Source organism: Lepisma saccharinum, chromosome 3 (genome assembly GCF_977018435.1).
Source record: "Lepisma saccharinum chromosome 3, izLepSacc3.1, whole genome shotgun sequence".
NCBI lineage: Eukaryota > Metazoa > Arthropoda > Insecta > Zygentoma > Lepismatidae > Lepisma > Lepisma saccharinum.
The window spans coordinates 92,400,016-92,419,417 of NC_139231.1; the positions used below are offsets into that span (position 1 = coordinate 92,400,016).

At 38.2% G+C, this 19,402-nt stretch overlaps 1 protein-coding gene across 3 annotated transcripts in view; it reads left to right on the forward strand.

Annotated features, from left to right (window-relative positions):
- Positions 1-19,402, forward strand: part of side-VII (sidestep VII transmembrane protein) — a 716,396-nt gene that overhangs the window by 581,533 nt on the left and 115,461 nt on the right. The gene's annotated exons all lie outside the window — the stretch shown is intronic.

Here is a 19,402-nt window from a genome sequence, read left to right on the forward strand (position 1 = left end):
GTCTTCTTCTTCTTCCTTTCCATCTCCTTGTGCCAATAAGCGTCGGGTTCCATCATCCACTTCCTGTATACTTTTCGGTCCAAGGGTAGTTTTCGGATTTCCAGCATTGTTTTCCCTTTCTTCTTTCCTATCTTTTCCACATACTATTTCCATTGAACTCTTGGTCATCCTCTTCCCCTCTTGTCTTCTACAGCAGCTGTCTCAACCTGTCTTTTCCACATACCATTTCCATTGAACTCTTGGTCATCCTCTTCCCCTCTTGTCTTCTACAGCAGCTGTCTAGGCTTGCTATCCTCCTTCATTTTTGTCACATGGCCAAACAATTGCAGTGTCTTTCTCTCTATTGTTTCCAATAGTTGTTTTGCTGTAACTGATCTCTAATGATGGTATTTATAATTCTATCTTTTCTAGTCATTCCTACTGCTTTTCGTAGGTATCTCATCTCCGCTGCTTGAAATCTGCTATTCTCTTTTGGTAATAATGTCAAGCTCTCTCTTCCATACAGCAATGTCAGAATGTAGATTTTTTTTGTAAATCATCATTTTCATCTTTTCACTTATTTCCTTTATACCAATTAATGTGTTGTTGAGTTGATAGTAAACTTCGGTTGCATTTTGTACTCTATTCTGTATTCACTTCTTCATCCATTCTTCCAACTGAAAAGATCGAAATTTTCAGTATTGTGTGAAAATTGGAAACTTAACTAAACCATATTTACTTTGCTTTGAAAGATGTTGAGATATGTCAAGTAGATATCTACCGGATTACTAATTACAAAGTAAATTCATTATTACCAATAGTTAGCCTATGAAGCATGGTTGCATGTAATCAGAATATTTTTTTCTCCAGGATTCGTATCGTCAAAATGAGTGTCAAATAGTAAAACTTGTTAATGTAAACAACTTATCGTAGCCTACTTATTTACGAGACAGATATTTCCAAATCAAGACTATACCGAGAACAAGACAGACATTCACAACTCGAGAAGAGTCTCGTCTCGCCTTGATACCATGCATGGGTGTAGTGAAATTCCCATAAATGTAGTTGTTCCCTTTGTGTCTAAGTCCATTTATGCACAGATAGATTAATCGATACCATGCCTACAGGTTAAGGTGTGATTAGAACTACGAAAATGTGCCTCCAACATATCCCAATCAGCGTAGCTGTGCATAAGATTGATTTCAATAAACAAACAAAATCTACATTAACGTTTCAGTTTTAGTGTATTTTAAAATTAGAAACTTATCTATTTTAGTAACAACAATTTTTACTGAATAATTTAGCTTATTTTACACCAATTTTAATTATATTTATTGTGTTAGAAAATAACAATGTAAGTGTTACAATTCATGCACGCATTCCTGAAACATACACGCAGTATAAACATAAGCTTCTTTCTGACAGAAACTCATTTGTGGCTGATCGTTACAAAATATCACTGAACAGGTTCATATTTTTTTTCAAATTTGTCGTATTACACAGTCAATTACAGCAAGCAAGTGCCTCCTCGGTGATCGACTGCGTTACGTGTTCTATTCGTGGTCTCACCTGCGAAGGTTCCGATTTGAATCAAATTCATCATCATTATTTCTCATAATCGCGAAAAAACAAAGTGGAAGAGGTGACGCAAAATAAGAAAATTATAAAATGCAAATCAAACTTTTATATGAATAGACAGAAAAGATAGAAATTCACCGTGCACTTTGCACCATGCCATAAGGCATGTATAGGGGTGATGTAGGGCACAAACACATTATATCGATCTCGACCATTTTGGATGTGATATGATCACACGCTCGTCACCTTTACCTCCCAGGGTTACCTCCAAGTACCCATTAAATTGAGGCTGGGAGAATCCCAGAGTCGCTTTATGCTGGGACAACGCCGGAAAATTTCGACTATAGCTCACCCACTTGGGAATCGAACCCGGGTGGTTCGGATCCCACCTTAAACTGTAAGTTCAATCCCGATTAGCCTTACTGTGCATAAAGTGGACTTAAAACAGCAACCACCAACTCAATCGAACCCAGGTATCCTGCGTGGCAGACACAAGCCCTACTGACTAGACAACCAGAGCTCGGGATAGACAGAATGGGAGACCTTAATTAATTTATCAGCCATCCTCCGTCTTCAATAAACTTTCATATTTCTCAAACTTTTAATTTTTAAACACTAACTCTAACACACTATAAACGTCTCCTTTTCGAAATTATTTCAGGAAGTTCGAATTTTCCACGAAGCTTCCCTCTCTCCCTCCAACCGTGATGTTCTCTTGTTTGAAAGCTCGCTCCGTCCGCCAGGGGGAAATTGATACGCTTAAATAAGAAATTAAATCTTCCGTTAACCAGCTTTGGAGACAGATCCATGTATCATTCATGATCAATTTCCTTCCCATGTCAGCTTTTCAGCGGAAACCAATTGGTGCTGAAACCTTACGAGGCTCAGAAGCTAATAGTCAGCAAGAGGAGGTAAGAGAATTCCCCATACGAGATGGTGACAAATCCTGTCAGGGAAAAGATAATTCGACTCTTGACTCATAACAGTTACAACGACTAATGTGTGTAGGCTGGTTCTTCAGCAACATAGTATATGAGCCGCATTATAGAGCCATGAATTGACAGAAATTGGATACATCTGATTTCAATCCGGAAGTTCAATGAATGATGCCAAATTTATCAAATTTATGATGAGTCATGGATCTATAGTACCGCTCATCTACTGGGGTGTGATCAAAAAGGTCCAGAAATCGCATCATCGGAGCTAAAAGACAACAAGAGATGGCAACATTGTTCTCATTTATGGCTACGTTAGAGCAATTCCAACAGTATCGTCCTGATCGTAAGGACAGAAGATTAGTTTCCCATACAGTCTTCGATCGTAAGCTAATACTATGGGACCTTATTAATGAAAATGAGCACGTGCTTCAACGGTAGCGGAGGTGATTCTTAAGAAGAGAGCAGCATATGATCCGTTTTCATATTAATAAACTAATTCCCTTATAGTTTCCAACGTACCGACATCTTATATGTACCAATTTTTTATAGCTTGGAGGAATACACGCACATTTGTGTGCAAGTGCAAATATCTATAAATACAGGCTAGTTTTTTTTAGATTTATATATTTTTTTTATTTATATCAGAACGTGAGCAATGCCAACCACTGTTGAAATATTCACTAAGTCTTCAAACCTCTTTATTTATAAGAAATGGAGCGTGTACTCCAAAAAAGTTTTAAAAAACGAGTAGGTGCTATTTTATTCGTAAGACCAAATGTTTGCATACATTGACAATAATAAAAAAATATGAATATTGAACTGTAATACAAAACTTTTCACTTTGCAATAGCTATCATGTTCGGCAATTTAGGACAAAATCAAAATCTTGACAAATTCAAAATATGTCAACAATTTTGTTCTTTAAGATGCAAATAACTTAAAATAACAATGAAAATACCTTAATAATTGCCATGTCGTAAGCACATGAATGTATGTGCTTTCAACAAAATATATATTTATATCCCGAAATTTAAAAGTTGTCGGTGTCCTGAGAATTTAGGCAAATCACACATATAGATACATTGTAATACTTATGTTGGGAAAACTGGTCGTATTTATTCTCAAGCAATATTACCATTTTAGTTAATCTGTCATGAGAGCGGATAATTATAATTGTATACTTTCATTAATTCTTGAAATTTGAACTGTGCAGGAGATAAAAATAGTTTTAATTTCATACACGTATTTTATTTCTACGTGTCCAGAAGTTGGCAACACTGACATGTGATCACAATGCTCAATATGGAGGGAAGCTGCTTAGTGAAAATTTGTTCTGAACAGTTCTGCACCATTTCTAGCACAAAAAACTAATAATCCTCTTGCTAATGCCCACTTCAGTTGCCATTGTGAAACTGTATATATGTAAAGCTGAGGTTGGTTTGGATCGATTTTGTTTATTTCCTTCGCTTTTCTGCCAGTTTTGGCGAATCGCGAAATGATTGATTGATTGATTGATTTAGTTTATTTTACTTCGCGTTTTGTGCCTCTTGGCTAATTTGCGAAGATGGGGATGAGTGATGAAATGATGAAATTGATGAATGGACATTCACAAACAACCAAGCCCGACCGGGATTCGAACCCGGGACCCTTGGCGTCGCAGCGCGATGTGCTAACCACTCGGCCACAGGGTCGGGCGAATCGCGAAATGAGAATGAGGGACATTCCGGCTCGTGACACTCACAAAGAACGCGTAGCGCGATATGCTAAACATTTCGTCACGGAGGTCGGCTAAATCTGAGTGTGGAGTTTTAATACCACCGTATAATGTATTTTATACAATGAAGGCATTTTTTTTAAACTTTATTCATGCTGGATTAAGTCGGCAATGTTTATTTCTGTCCATTCGTACACATTTTGTGACCAATCTGTTTTTTTTTTCATGATATGTACCGTACTTTCTGAGTTCAGTTCATCATGATTCACCCTGTATATATTTCTGATCTTAAAATATGCAGCTTCTTAAAGGATTCTGCGAAGTAAAAAAATCCGGTTGCCTCTTTCAAGAAGATTGGAAGAGGGAAGGGGGAATTGTAACGATTCGTTTCAATTTGCAGACTCGATGTTTAATTTAACTCGCCAAATTCATCCCCGATTCTTATTTTATTGTTCTACCTTACGAACCAATAAAAATTTTATATCAGCCGATTTCAATGTCCTTGTCGAACAATTCTTCGCTGTACGAATTCAGCACGCTATCCAGTAGTGTCCTGGAGCTTGTCTTTTTCTCTCAGATTCCGCAACTGATCGATATGTCGATTTATATCCTCCTGGAGCAAATAGTCCGTTGCGAGATGTTGGGAGAAATTTTTGGATGAAATTCCTATAAATTGAGCTTTATCGCCCATCGTAGTTTGTCCCCTCCCCACCTCTCTCTCTCTCTCTCTCGCCGTGTATCTCTTTCCCCTCTCTTTTATTTCTACTTCCCCTCTTTCTCTCTTTTCTCCCTATCATCCACACTCTCTCGCCCTCTCTCTATCTTGGTTCCTCGTAGCATCCCCAATCCAGCTGCAAGTTCTATTTTTAAACACCTATATCAGGAAAGGAGGATGCGTTATCTCCGACGTATCTAAAGTAAACACATTGGGGAATCTTTCCTCCTCCGCCAATCATAGGCTGTCTTTCTTCCCTTACGATTTTTAGTGGCACGTTTCCGGCGCGAAATAGTCGTATTTTCTTGTTAACTGCTCTTGGAACTTTTATCCTGTTTTCTCTCCCACACCCTTTTCTTCCTCAAATATTTAAATTAAATCGCCATCCCGGCGGATGAGTTAGAGGATGTTGATGCAGGGTTGGGTCCTCGGTTGCGGAAATTGGAAACGACAGCTCCGGTCATAATGTTGATAAGAGGCGAAGGAAACGGACGTTATTGGTAACTGCGGAAATTCGCTTCGAAATCTTCTATGGCTACCGATTAATGACAACGATATCTTGATAATGTGACATACTTCAGCTGCAGTATAAATATCGAAGATTATGACCGGTAATTTTCATGTGACAATTTCAGTTCCGCAGTTTACATGTGCACTATCTTGATGTTCTACATAGTTTCCACGAAATAACTTTCTCTTTTAATGAAATAGTTTATGCGCTTAATTTTTGCAGTGTGCTACGGGTAAATTATGAATTTTTCAACATCGTATTTCTCATGCAATTTCTTACAATTATTTAACATGGCCTATCTGAAACTTTCTACTAATCGCAAAGACAAGAACGAAAGAGGATTAGAAATCAACGAAGACATACTTACAAGCGAATGTTCACGATTAATCCCGGAACCCATTCTGAGTCGACCACTGAACCCTCTCTGCCCCCGAAGAGGAGTAACGTCGTCAAATGGATAGATCTGTCACAACCTAAGTTATACGTACCTGGTGACGACATGGCAAGTCCCATTAAAATGTTTAAAAATGCTTATATGTAGTGTGCGATTAGAGCATTTCCCTAATACTGTAGTGACGATCGTGAGCAAGGTAACTTGCTGCTTCTTCCTCAGGCGCTTACAAACTAATGACGCATCAACCCGGTTACCTGTCTGAAGTATTTAACGAGTATGTACACTCATGTTAGCTTAAAGTGACACAATTTATAAGGTTGGACAGTTGAAGTATGTGCCACATTTTCTGAACAGGAGTGTACAAAGTAGCTGCTCTGGACAAATATATTTACTATAGATGTAAAATAACGAACACTATCATTTCTTTCCTACCATACCAGAAAGAAAGGTTTCGCTTTCAAGTAATATTAGGAATTGACAAAATTTGAACAAATACTCTGAGAGAAATATCTTAAAGAAAACCATCCCTTTGTTTTCCACCTGTTTTTTACAGCGCCCTTCTACTTCAGCCATAATATCTTGACCATTAATTTTCCTCCTTTCATATTTCTCCAGTGATAAGACTGCGCTTTGATATATCTCCTCCAAGCACTGCTTCAGTTTTCACACTCCCAGCATTCCTCTCGGTCCGTGATGGAGAAATCTATAAGACATTCCCAAGCTAGCCGGCGCTGAAGATCATGATAAAAAAAATCACCATAGAAACAAAACTATCGAAATTGCCCGGAGGTCCTGACGGAAGAAAACGAGCTCAATTTTCATCTTCTTCCTGTTCCCACCAAAATCCTCCGCCTCCCCTTCATTTCTCTCTTCCTCCTTGTCTTTTGTGTTCTCTAATTACTTACGAGACCTTGTAATTAAATTGTACGTGATTTATTGTCATTCCTTTGTAGGAGGGCGAAAGCACAGAGGAAGGAAAACGGTTGAGAAATTCCTCAAAATGGACTTGAACTCCGAGAGGAAGAGAGAGACTCCAAAATGTCTGATAAACAGGCTTCCCTTACAGTTTTGCAGTGGTAAACATCGCTGGAGAATTTCTTGGGCGAATCTCGCTTTCATGGTTCTTGCAGCAGACCATCTGCATCCTAGAACGCGGAATCGAGCTGTTACAATAAGTAATTAGATTCTTAGTTGCAGGAACGAAATATAAATGCAGTCCTTCGTGTCATGTTTTTGTCTTGGCTGGCGTCCACCTCTGTAGTCTCGAGATTAGAACGGCGGGTTTCGATGCCAAAAATTCTTGTTCGAATTTCGTGTGAGGGGAAGATGTTTAATTTAATTCGTGGATCCCTCGAGATGTTGATTTGATTTATCTAAAGAGGACATAGCATAGGTAAAATGCAAGCGCAAATACATTTTTTTAGGACTTGTCATGTCGGGTATGAACGTAAGTAAACACGTAACTATATTATGAACAAACACCAATGCAACTTGATTCACAGTTTAAATTAGATAAATCCTTCATTTGTTTCTTGCCAGAAGTTTATTTTTTCCTTTTTGTCGTGTAGCACTTTTATTTTAGAAACCAATTAATTACAATGGTTTTCTCTTCTCAGGCTAGTTTCCGATTTTTTCCAGCAAATCATTGTTTACCAATGACAACTTACTGTGATTGTTTTTACGTGTGCTAAATCTTCTACTAATTTCTGACTTGTTAAAAATGTCAGTTCTGTTTCGAACAATATCAAGCTGAAGGAAGTTAGCAGTATCCTCAGTCGGTGAGGTCTGGGTTTCGCCTAGGGGTCACTACGCTCCTGACAGAAAATGAATTTCTGTTCCCTGGGGGTTTTTAGTCATAAATCTACCTATAAAATCACCTGTATCATGTTAAAATTTATTACAATTTGCGCAATTTTTGCAGAAAAAAGGCACATAATTTTTTTAAAAATAATACCTTTCAATTAAAAATCTTTTCCAAACTGAATTTTAACGACAGAAATAAAATTTGAATAGTCATAAAATTCACTAATTAGGTTAATGGACTGAGGTTCTTTGCCCAGTGATTAAAGAAGGAGAAACGAAGGAGCCATTTAGGAATTACGGTAGAAATAACACTGGATCTCCTTGGATGATTAGTGCTGTTCTGGGTATGACAATGAAGGAGAAATTATCTCTAGATATGATCTTTAGACAACCGTATCGCAGTTTCCACGAAGAACATTCCGGAGCTTTCTCGGTCTAAGAGGGAAATTGAAGATAAAACTTGCTCTGACAAATCTGAAACGAAAGTCTCCAGATTCAAGCGCTGCTGTAACTCTAAGGAAGTGAAAGTTTTAAAATGTTGCCTCAGAGATGTAGAGAGTTGCCGGTAAGGTGTAGAATATACGGCTTGCGTTCCCTCTTTGGCACAATGGCAATTCGAATGAGAGAAGGTTGTGCTTGTATGACATACAGAGGTGTACTGGTACTTAGAACAAGGGGGATTGTGCTTTGGCTCCTTTGAACTTTGTATCGGTGACGAAACAGCAAACTGATTTCTTGAATTCAGTGTTTTAGATGTGGTACCTGTTGCCATTGATCAATTCAAATTGAATTTAAGTAAGATTTTGTTGATAAATGTTAGAAGACTATCCTTAAACATTATTAGAAAATTCTGAAAGATAATTTAGAATCTTAGAAAGGTTTTGTTGAAACAAAGCAATGAAAAGATTTGAACAAAAATATATATCTTAAAACAAGGGTATTCTACAAATGAAAGAATTAAATTAGTACGAAGTTGCTATTAATAACAAGAAAATAATGAAAATAAAATTTTACATCTTAAAAGTAAGAAGGTAATATAGGTGAATATATAGTTCATGATGCATAATAAATACCACTGAACAATAATCTTCGGATAGAATCTTTGAACTCAAATAGAATTTAGAACTTTGATTTTAAGTACAGTGTAACCGAATGGTTAAGGTTGTTGCTTGTTTGCGATAATTTTGTTTGTCCTGTCATCGATTTCATCTGTTCATCATCGTGGACATTTACCCAAGGAATAGAAAAGTTTGTATAAAAACCGAAATAAAAACAAAATTTTCAAAAATCACAAAAACATTCCAATAGTTATGATTAAGGTTGAGGTCCCGAGTTCGAATCCTAGCCCGGGCATGGATGTTTGTGAATGTCCATTCATCAATTTAATCATGTCATCACTCATCCCCATCTTCGCAAATTAGCCAAAAGTGGCACAAAAGGCGAAGTAAAACAAAGTAAATCAAAGTCAAAGTCAAATGAATAAGGGTGTGAATTTTTTCCTGCCTACAAACTGAAGCAATCTTCATTCGGTGAAATGAAATACATTGCGGATTTTCAAATTTACATTTGAGTTCTGAGGATCTTTAGATTAACTCACACGGTCAATTTTAATACATGCGTCAGTCTCCTCGATGACTTAGTGGTATCGTCATCGCCTTGTAATCAAGGAGTCGCGAGTTCTAACACTATATCACTTTACTTTACTTGATATGTTTAAGATATATTTAAGTAGAACTGTACAACTGTACATTAGATCCAGAACACTATGGAGTGATATAATTACATATATCGTCGTACTTTTTTATGTCGAGCTTACTGTGTAGTATTTTCTGCCACATATTGATGATTTATATCCATCACATTTTCTGTGCAGAGAGTACGTAAAATAACACAATAATTGATATATCGAAATGGATTATAGTGTAATATAGGGTAACTTTGGTGAATAATGCCACCTCTTGGTCATTTCGTTCTAGAACTCATACATTTTTATTTTTAGGAACATGAAACTTACATGTATAGGAGAATGAACTTTCCTCTATTGTGTAATAATAAAATATTGATTGCACTGTTATAATGAAAGCAATAAAATACTAAATTCTGTGTTAATGCAAAATGGCGTTATTTCCAGACCTGTCGGGTAATAACGCCATGTTCTTAATTACAAGTAAAACATTCACATTATCTTAAGTACAAGTAAAACATTCACATTTTCTTCACTAAACTGTACTAGTAGTCACACAGAGTCGCGACCAAGTTTTCGAATGTGTTGTTTGTCTTTTCGCGATACCCAGTCCCTCAAAGTTCTGCGAGGAATTTGGAACAAACGTGCTATCTTCATCTCTTGTTTGATGGCCGCCATAGCTTGCCTCAAGTCATCTACTGACCATTTGGCCCGTATATTTCTACATTTCCTCGCCATCTGAAAGAGGAAATTAACCGAGAATAAATATCTGTACGCCTCGAAAGTAACTGAGCAAGGATAAATCTATTTTCGAAATCAACATTTCCTTAAATTTGAGTTTAAATTGAGTGGCGTTATTCCCCGACACGATGATGGCGTTATTTCCCGAAACAACAGATTGCAGTTTAACCAACTGTTCTAAACTTACGACACCGACCATAAAAACAGTACACCCATCATTCACTTACGTATATGCACCATTGTGTACGTACAGCATTGTTAACATTTAAAATATAATCCTACAATAGAAAAACAACCACTTTGTCGGCGCGATGAACATGTGGACCCTTTTTCCTCGAAACGCAACTCAAATGTCTACACTGTTCAAACTGTTTCTCTTAAATGAAGGCTCGACAATGGCAACCGTTCTAATCAGCAATGGTACCAGGCACCATTGTTTATCGCACAACGGTGAGTTACCCCTTAACTTTACATGCGTCCATGCTTTCAGAGTTGAAACTTTGAAATTGCGTCGTTTCCCGCCTGGCGTTATTCACCGAAGTTACCCTATACTACAATGACAAGTTACACCTTTCTGCATATACGTAAAGAAACTTTCAAGACCCGGTGTAACGGGGAATTTGGACTCCGTAGAAAAGTGACTGTACAGTCAATTTTCTACGCAGTCCAAATTCCCCGTTTTCGTGACGGGGAATCTGGACTCCGTAGAAAAATGACTGTACAGTCAATTTTCTACAGAGAAAAATGACTGCCCTTTTCAGTTCCCGTCAATTAAGCAGGGGGTAAAATATCCCCGTAGAAAAATGACTGCCTGTCAATTCCCACTTAAAAGAGGGGGTACAAATTCCCCGTAGAAAAGTGACTGCCCCCTTAAATACTGCTTATATTAGGAGGGGGTACAATTTCCCCGTAGAAAAGTGACTGCCCCCTTATATCCTGCTTATATTAGGAGGGGGTACAATTTCCCCGTAGAAAAGTGACTGCCCTATTAAATCCTGCTAATATTAGAAGGGGGTACAATTTCCCCGGAGAAAAGTGACTGCCCCCTTATATCCTGCTTATATTAGGAGGGGGTACAAATTCCCCGTAGAAAAGTGACTGCCCCCTTAAATCCTGCTTATATTAGGAGGGGGTAAAATTTCCCCGTAGAAAAGTGACTGCCCCCTTAAATCCTGCTTATATTAGGAGGGGGTATAATTTCCACGTAGAAAAGTGACTGCCCTATTAAATCCTGCTAATATAAGAAGGGGGTACAATTTCCCCGTAGAAAAGTGACTGCCCCCTTATATCCTGCTAATATTAGGAGGGGGTACAAATTCCCCGTAGAAAAGTGACTGCCCCCTTTATTCCTGCTTATATTAGGAGGGGGTATAATTTCCCCGTATAAAAGTGACTGCCCCTTTAAATCCTGCTTATATTAGGAGGGGGTATAATTTCCCCGTAGAAAAGTGACTGCCCTATTAAATCCTGCTAATATGAGAAGGGGGTACAATTTCCCCGTAGAAAAGTGACTGCCCTATTAAATCCTGCTAATATTAGAAGGGGGTACAATTTCCCCGTAGAAAAGTGACTGCCTCTTATCTCCTGCTTATATTAGGAGGGGGTACAAATTCCCCGTAGAAAAGTGACTGCCCCCTTAAATACTGCTTATATTAGGAGGGGGTATAATTTCCCCGTAGAAAAGTGACTGCCCCCTTATATCCTGCTTATATTAGGAGGGGGTACAAATTCCCCGTAGAAAAGTGACTGCCCCCTTAAATACTGCTTATATTAGGAGGGGGTACAATTTCCCCGTAGAAAAGTGACTGCCCCCTTATATCCAGCTTATATTAGGAGGGGGTACAAATTCCCCGTAGAAAAGTGACTGCCCTTTTATATCCTGCTAATATGAGAAGGGGGTACAATTTCCCCGTAGAAAAGTGACTGCCCTATTAAATCCTGCTAATATGAGAAGGGGGTACAATTTCCCCGTAGAAAAGTGACTGCCCCCTTATATCCTGCTTATATTAGGAGGGGGTACAAATTCCCCGTAGAAAAGTGACTGCCCTATTAAATCATGATAATATGAGAAGGGGGTACAATTTGCCCGTAGAAAAGTGACTGCCCTATTAAATTCTGCTAATATGAGAAGGGGGTACAATTTTCCCGTAGAAAGTGACTGCCCCTTATATCCTGCTTATATTAGGAGGGGGTACAAATTCCCCGTAGAAAAGTGACTGCCCCCTTAAATCCTGTTTATATTAGGAGGGGGTATAATTTCCCCGTAGAAAATTGACTGCCCTTTTAAATCCTGCTTATATTAGGAGGGGGTATAATTTCCCCGTAGAAAAGTGACTGCCCCCTTATATCCTGCTTATATTAGGAGGGGGTAAAATTCCCCGTAGAAAAGTGACTGCCCCCTTATATCCTGCTTATATTAGGAGGGGGTACAAATTCCCCGTAGAAAAGTGACTGCCGCCTTAAATCCGGCTTATCGGAGGGGGTATAATTTCCCCGTAGAAAAGTGACTGCCCGTTAAAATCCTGCTTATATTAGGAGGGGGTATAATTTCCCCGTAGAAAAGTGACTGCCCTATTAAATCCTGCTAATATGAGAAGGGGGTACAATTTCCCCGTAGAAAAGTGACTGCCCCCTTATATCCAGCTTATATTAGGAGGGGGTACAAATTCCCCGTAGAAAAGTGACTGCCCCCTTAAACCCTGCTTATATTAGGAGGGGGTACAATTTCCCCGTAGAAAAGTGACTGCCCCTATAAATCCTGCTTATATTAGGAGGGGGTATAATTTCCCCGTAGAAAAGTGACTGCCCTTTTATATCCTGCTAATATGAGAAGGGGGCCAATTTCCCCGTAGAAAAGTGACTGCCCTATTAAATCCTGCTAATATGAGAAGGGGGTACAATTTCCCCGTAGAAAAGTGACTGCCCCCTTATATACTGCTTATATTAGGAGGGGGTACAAATTCCCCGTAGAAAAGTGACTGCCCCCTTTATTCCTGCTTATATTAGGAGTGGGTATCATTTCCCCGTAGAAAAGTGACTGCCCCTTTAAATCCTGCTTATATTAGGAGGGGGTATAATTTCCCCGTACAAAAGTGACTGCCCTATTAAATCCTGCTAATATGAGAACGGGGTACAATTTCCCCGTAGAAAAGTGACTGCCCCCTTATATCCTGCTTATATTAGGAGGGGGTACAAATTCCCCGTAGAAAAGTGACTGCCCCTTAAATCCTGCTTATATTAGGAGGGGGTATAATTTCCCCGTAGAAAAGTGACTGCCCGCTAAAATCCTGCTTATATTAGGAGGGGGTATAATTTCCCCGTAGAAAAGTGACTGCCCTATTAAATCCTTCTAATATGAGAAGGGGGTACAATTTCCCCGTAGAAAAGTGACTGCCCTATTAAATCCTGATAATATGAGAAGGGGGTACAATTTCCCCGTAGAAAAGTGACTGCCCCCTTATGTCCTGCTTATATTGGGAGGGGGTACAAATTCCCCGTAGAAAAGTGACTGCCACCTTAAATCGTGCTTATATTAGGAGGGGTATAATTTCCCCGTAGAAAAGTGACTGCCCCTTTAAATCCTGCTTATATTAGGAGGGGGTATAATTTCCCCGTAGAAAAGTGACTGCCCCTTTAAATCCTGCTTATATTAGTAGGGGGTATAGTTTCCCCGTAGAAAAGTGACTGCCCCCTTAAATCCTGCTTATATTAGGAGGGGGTACAAATTCCCCGTAGAAAACTGACTGCCCCCTTAAATTCTGCTTATATTAGGAGGTGGTATAATTTCCCCGTAGAAAAGTGACTGCCCCCTTAAATCCTGCTTATATTAGGAGGGGGTATAATTTCCCCGTAGAAAAGTGACTGCCCCCTTAAATCCTGCTTATATTAGGAGGGGGTATAATTTCCCCGTAGAAAAGTGACTGCCCCTTTAAATCCTGCTTATATTAGGAGGGGGTACAATTTTCCCGTAGAAAAGTGACTGCCCCCTTTATTCCTGCTTATATTAGGAGGGGGGTACAATTTCCCCGTAGAAAAGTCACTGCCCCTTAAATCCTGCTAATATTAGGAGGGGGTACAAATTCCCTGTAGAAAAGTAACTGCCTCCTTAAATTCTGCTTATATTGGGAGGGGTATAATTTCCCCGTAGAAAAGTGACTGCCCCCTTAAATCCTGCTTATATTATCAGGGGGTACAATTTCCCCGTAGAAAAGTGACTGCCCCCTTAAATCCTGCTTATATTAGGAGGGGGTATAATTTCCCCGTAGAAAAGTGACTGCCCCATTAAATCCTGCTAATATTACAAGGGGGTACAATTTCCCCGTAGAAAAATGACTGCCCCTTTTATCTTTAATACATATGGAGGGGGTACAAATTTCCCCCTCGAAAAGTTACTGTTCTAATAATTAGTTCTTACATGAGAAATTGCATACAAAATGCTACGGAGAAAAGTTGCTGCTTACTTAATTTACTTCACAAAACAGTAGGGAAATTAGATGTACTATATTGTCTTATAAACCTTTATAACTCTGGTATCTGGCTCATAATTGACTTAATTATTACGTACAACTTTCTCATTTGAATGTTCATCAAAACATTTGAATGAGTCTACCATTTGAGTAGGGTGATAAAGGTGTCCTGGGTTCAATACCCGGTGGAGGCACATGGTAATTCGGATCCAACTTTAAACTGTGGGTCCATTCTTGATGAGACTTAGTGTGCATAAATTAAAACGCTAACTCAATCAATCCATCAATCAAGACATTTGAATTGCATTTTCTTGAAACATTTTGGACAACAAATTTGTACACAATGTGTGTGTGTGTACTGTCACAAATAAATAGGTTTCTCATCATAAAAATACTTCTTATATAATCTATGCATAACTAACAAAAAGTAAAACACTTTGTCCCTTGTGGTAATTATATTTATTTGAAAAGCACGACGAGAGCCCGTAGAACCGATATTTTAACATGGAAATATTTTATAACTTGTAAAATATAATTGAAAGTGGTTGCTTCCACATATCCGTAGTAACTCTCGAATTTTAAAATTACATTGATGCATTTTATGATAGAACCTTCGATCAATTTTTAAAATAATCGAATACACACGTTATTCGTGTTATGAGGTTGATAAATCAATTTTTAAAATAATCGAATACACACGAAATGTACGACAAAATGCTGAGGAACAAGCGAAGGAATGTCTTAAACTAACAGCATGTCCCGTACTCTTTGTTTTATCGGGTACTTATTGGCATCCGCTATTACGTCTCCATTTTGCTTTCTCTCTGTTCTATCGTGGGCGATTCAGCTGCCTTTTCCTTGAAAGTGTGGATTTTTGTGGCAATGCTTCAGCTGGTCGGCTCAAGTTAATGGGACGTCTGCCTTAATTAATCACGTTTGACATAGATATTTACTAGCTTGAAAGAAAATATACTTTATATTTAGTTACTGTGATCAGAGGATTGTAGTAATCAATGTTTTATGCAGCATATAAACTTTCAACGGATAGTCACAAGCCACAGCGAACATAACCACAACTCTATTTCATAATTACACGTACAGAAGGATGAGTTCCACACTGAACTGCTAGCTGACGGGTGCCAGAAATTTCCACTATTACTATCAAAAAGATGTGACTCGTCACTTCCTTCATTATTGTCTCCAAAATCCATGTTTTCTAACGGTGCATGTACAGCCTACGTAGCGGGAAAGTGTGGCTTATGACTATATCACTACACATATGACCACCTGGTTGGAGAGCCAAAAACTTCAGTGATGTACATATTATACTGCCATTCGAAAAGAAAAATGACAATGTCTCGCACTTTTTGGACAGTGGGTTGCTTATTGTGCATGATGGTATGTTCAACAACAACAACATAAAAATCAAACATGTGGCTTAAGAATATCATCCACTGACTCCTTCATGTGTTAAACATGGTGAATAATATGTAATAGGTTAGTTGCAAACCACAACGAAATTATAAATGTCTGTATTTGATAAAGTTTTTGTATAAATTGAAATACATCACATATTATATTAAAATGCACTACAGCATTATTGAAATACATATTTAGTGAAAAGTGATAAATCATAATTCTCATGCTATATGCATTGTATATTATTTTTTTGTTCAATTTTTTTGAAGTTAAAACAATTGTTTTATTTGACTTGTGTACTCCTGGTGTTTCTGAATCGTATTGATTCTGATCAAAATGTCACAATTAAAACTATAGTCTGTGTGTAGATGTATCTTGTCATTTGTTCCTATGAAAATATGATTAGTGTGTACATAAATATGTTGGTGTGTGTAAGTATGTTTATATGTAATATATGTTTCTGTGTAACAAAATTATGATTTATCAACCTCATAACACGAATAACGTGTGTATTCGATTATTTTAAAAATTGATCGAAGGTTCTATCATAAAATGCATCAATGTAATTTTTAAATTCGAGAGTTACTACGGATATGTGGAAGCAACCACTTTCAATTATATTTTACAAGTTATAAAATATTTCCATGTTAAAATATCGGTTCTACGGGCTCTCGTCGTGCTTTTCAAATAAATATAATTACCACAAGGGACAAAGTGTTTTACTTTTTGTTAGTTATGCATAGATTATATAAGAAGTATTTTTATGATGAGAAACCTATTTATTTGTGACAGTACACACACACATTGTGTACAAATTTGTTGTCCAAAATGTTTCAAGAAAATGCAATTCAAATGTCTTGATTGATGGATTGATTGAGTTAGCGTTTTAATTTATGCACACTAAGTCTCATCAAGAATGGACCCACAGTTTAAAGTTGGATCCGAATTACCATGTGCCTCCACCGGGTATTGAACCCAGGATACCTTTATCACCCTACTCAAATGGTAGACTCATTCAAATGTATTGATGAACATTCAAATGAGAAAGTTGTACGTAATAATTAAGTCAATTATGAGCCAGATACCAGAGTTATAAAGGCTTTATAAGACAATATAGTACATCTAATTTCCCTACTGTTTTGTGAAGTAAATTAAGTAAGCAGCAACTTTTCTCCGTAGCATTTTGTATGCAATTTCTCATGTAAGAACTAATTATTAGAACAGTAACTTTTCGAGGGGGAAATTTGTACCCCCTCCATATGTATTAAAGATAAAAGGGGCAGTCACTTTTCTACGGGGAAATTGTACCCCCTTGTAATATTAGCAGGATTTAATGGGGCAGTCACTTTTCTACGGGGAAATTATACCCCCTCCTAATATAAGCAGGATTTAAGGGGGCAGTCACTTTTCTACGGGGAAATTGTACCCCCTTCTAATATTAGCAGGATATAAAAGGGCAGTCACTTTTCTACGGGGAAATTATACCCCCTCCTAATATAAGCAGGATTTAAAGGGGCAGTCACTTTTCTACGGGGAATTTGTACCCCCTCCTAATATAAGCAGGGTTTAAGGGGGCAGTCACTTTTCTACGGGGAATTTGTACCCCCTCCTAATATAAGCTGGATATAAGGGGGCAGTCACTTTTCTACGGGGAAATTGTACCCCCTTCTCATATTAGCAGTATTTAAGGGGGCAGTCACTTTTCTACGGGGAATTTGTACCCCCTCCTAATATAAGCAGGATATAAGGGGGCAGTCACTTTTCTACGGGGAAATTATACCCCCTCCTAATATAAGCAGTATTTAAGGGGACAGTCACTTTTCTACGGGGAATTTGTACCCCCTCCTAATATAAGCAGGATATAAGGGGCAGTCACTTTTCTACGGGGAAATTGTACCCCCTTCTAATATTAGCAGGATTTAATAGGGCAGTCACTTTTCTACGGGGAAATTGTACCCCCTTCTCATATTAGCAGGATTTAATAGGGCAGTCACTTTTCTACGGGGAAATTATACCCCCTCCTAATATAAGCAGGATTTAAAGGGGCAGTCACTTTTCTACGGGGAAATTATACCCCCTCCTAATATAAGCAGGAATAAAGGGGGCAGTCACTTTTCTACGGGGAATTTGTACCCCCTCCTAATATTAGCAGGATATAAGGGGGCAGTCACTTTTCTACGGGGAAATTGTACCCCCTTCTTATATTAGCAGGATTTAATAGGGCAGTCACTTTTCTACGGGGAAATTATACCCCCTCCTAATATAAGCAGGATTTAAGGGGGCAGTCACTTTTCTACGGGGAAATTTTACCCCCTCCTAATATAAGCAGGATTTAAGGGGGCAGTCACTTTTCTACGGGGAATTTGTACCCCCTCCTAATATAAGCAGGATATAAGGGGGCAGTCACTTTTCTCCGGGGAAATTGTACCCCCTTCTAATATTAGCAGGATTTAATAGGGCAGTCACTTTTCTACGGGGAAATTGTACCCCCTCCTAATATAAGCAGGATATAAGGGGGCAGTCACTTTTCTACGGGGAAATTGTACCCCCTCCTAATATAAGCAGTATTTAAGGGGGCAGTCACTTTTCTACGGGGAATTTGTACCCCCTCCTAATATAAGCAGGATTTAAAGGGGCAGTCACTTTTCTACGGGGAAATTGTACCCCCTCCTAATATAAGCATGATTTAATTGGGCAGTCACTTTTCTACGGGGAATTTGTACCCCCTCTTTTAAGTGGGAATTGACAGGCAGTCATTTTTCTACGGGGATATTTTACCCCCTGCTTAATTGACGGGAACTGAAAAGGGCAGTCATTTTTCTCTGTAGAAAATTGACTGTACAGTCATTTTTCTACGGAGTCCAGATTCCCCGTCACGAAAACGGGGAATTTGGACTGCGTAGAAAATTGACTGTACAGTCACTTTTCTACGGAGTGCAAATTCCCCGATACACCTGTCTTTGTGCTAACGTGATCAGCGTCACACACTGCGAAGGAACCTTGGGTAAGGCATTAATGTATTATAACGTTTGACTCATTTTTCATCCTCCATTTAACTGTAGAATTTGAAAAAGCGAAAAAATAACCGGAACATAAAAAAAGGTTACAAGGAAAATAAGAATGAACACAAGAATTAAAATTCTAACAATATACCACACATGGTTAAATTGTGTAAAATAACCGCTGAGAAAGATTCATTTCGAATAAAAGAGAACAAATACAAACATTAAAATTGAAATGGGGTTCAGCGACGTGAAATAATCAAAATACGGAAGACAGATATACGTATTTCAATGAAGGAAAAACACGAAAATTGAAATTAAAACAATTTATCCTACAGGTTTGAGTTTACCCAAATGCAACATACACACTTATTACATATTCAGATGTTGGTTTATAATTTATAGTAAGTAAGTATAGTAATTTAGATTTGCAACTGTATGAATCCTACACTGATGGG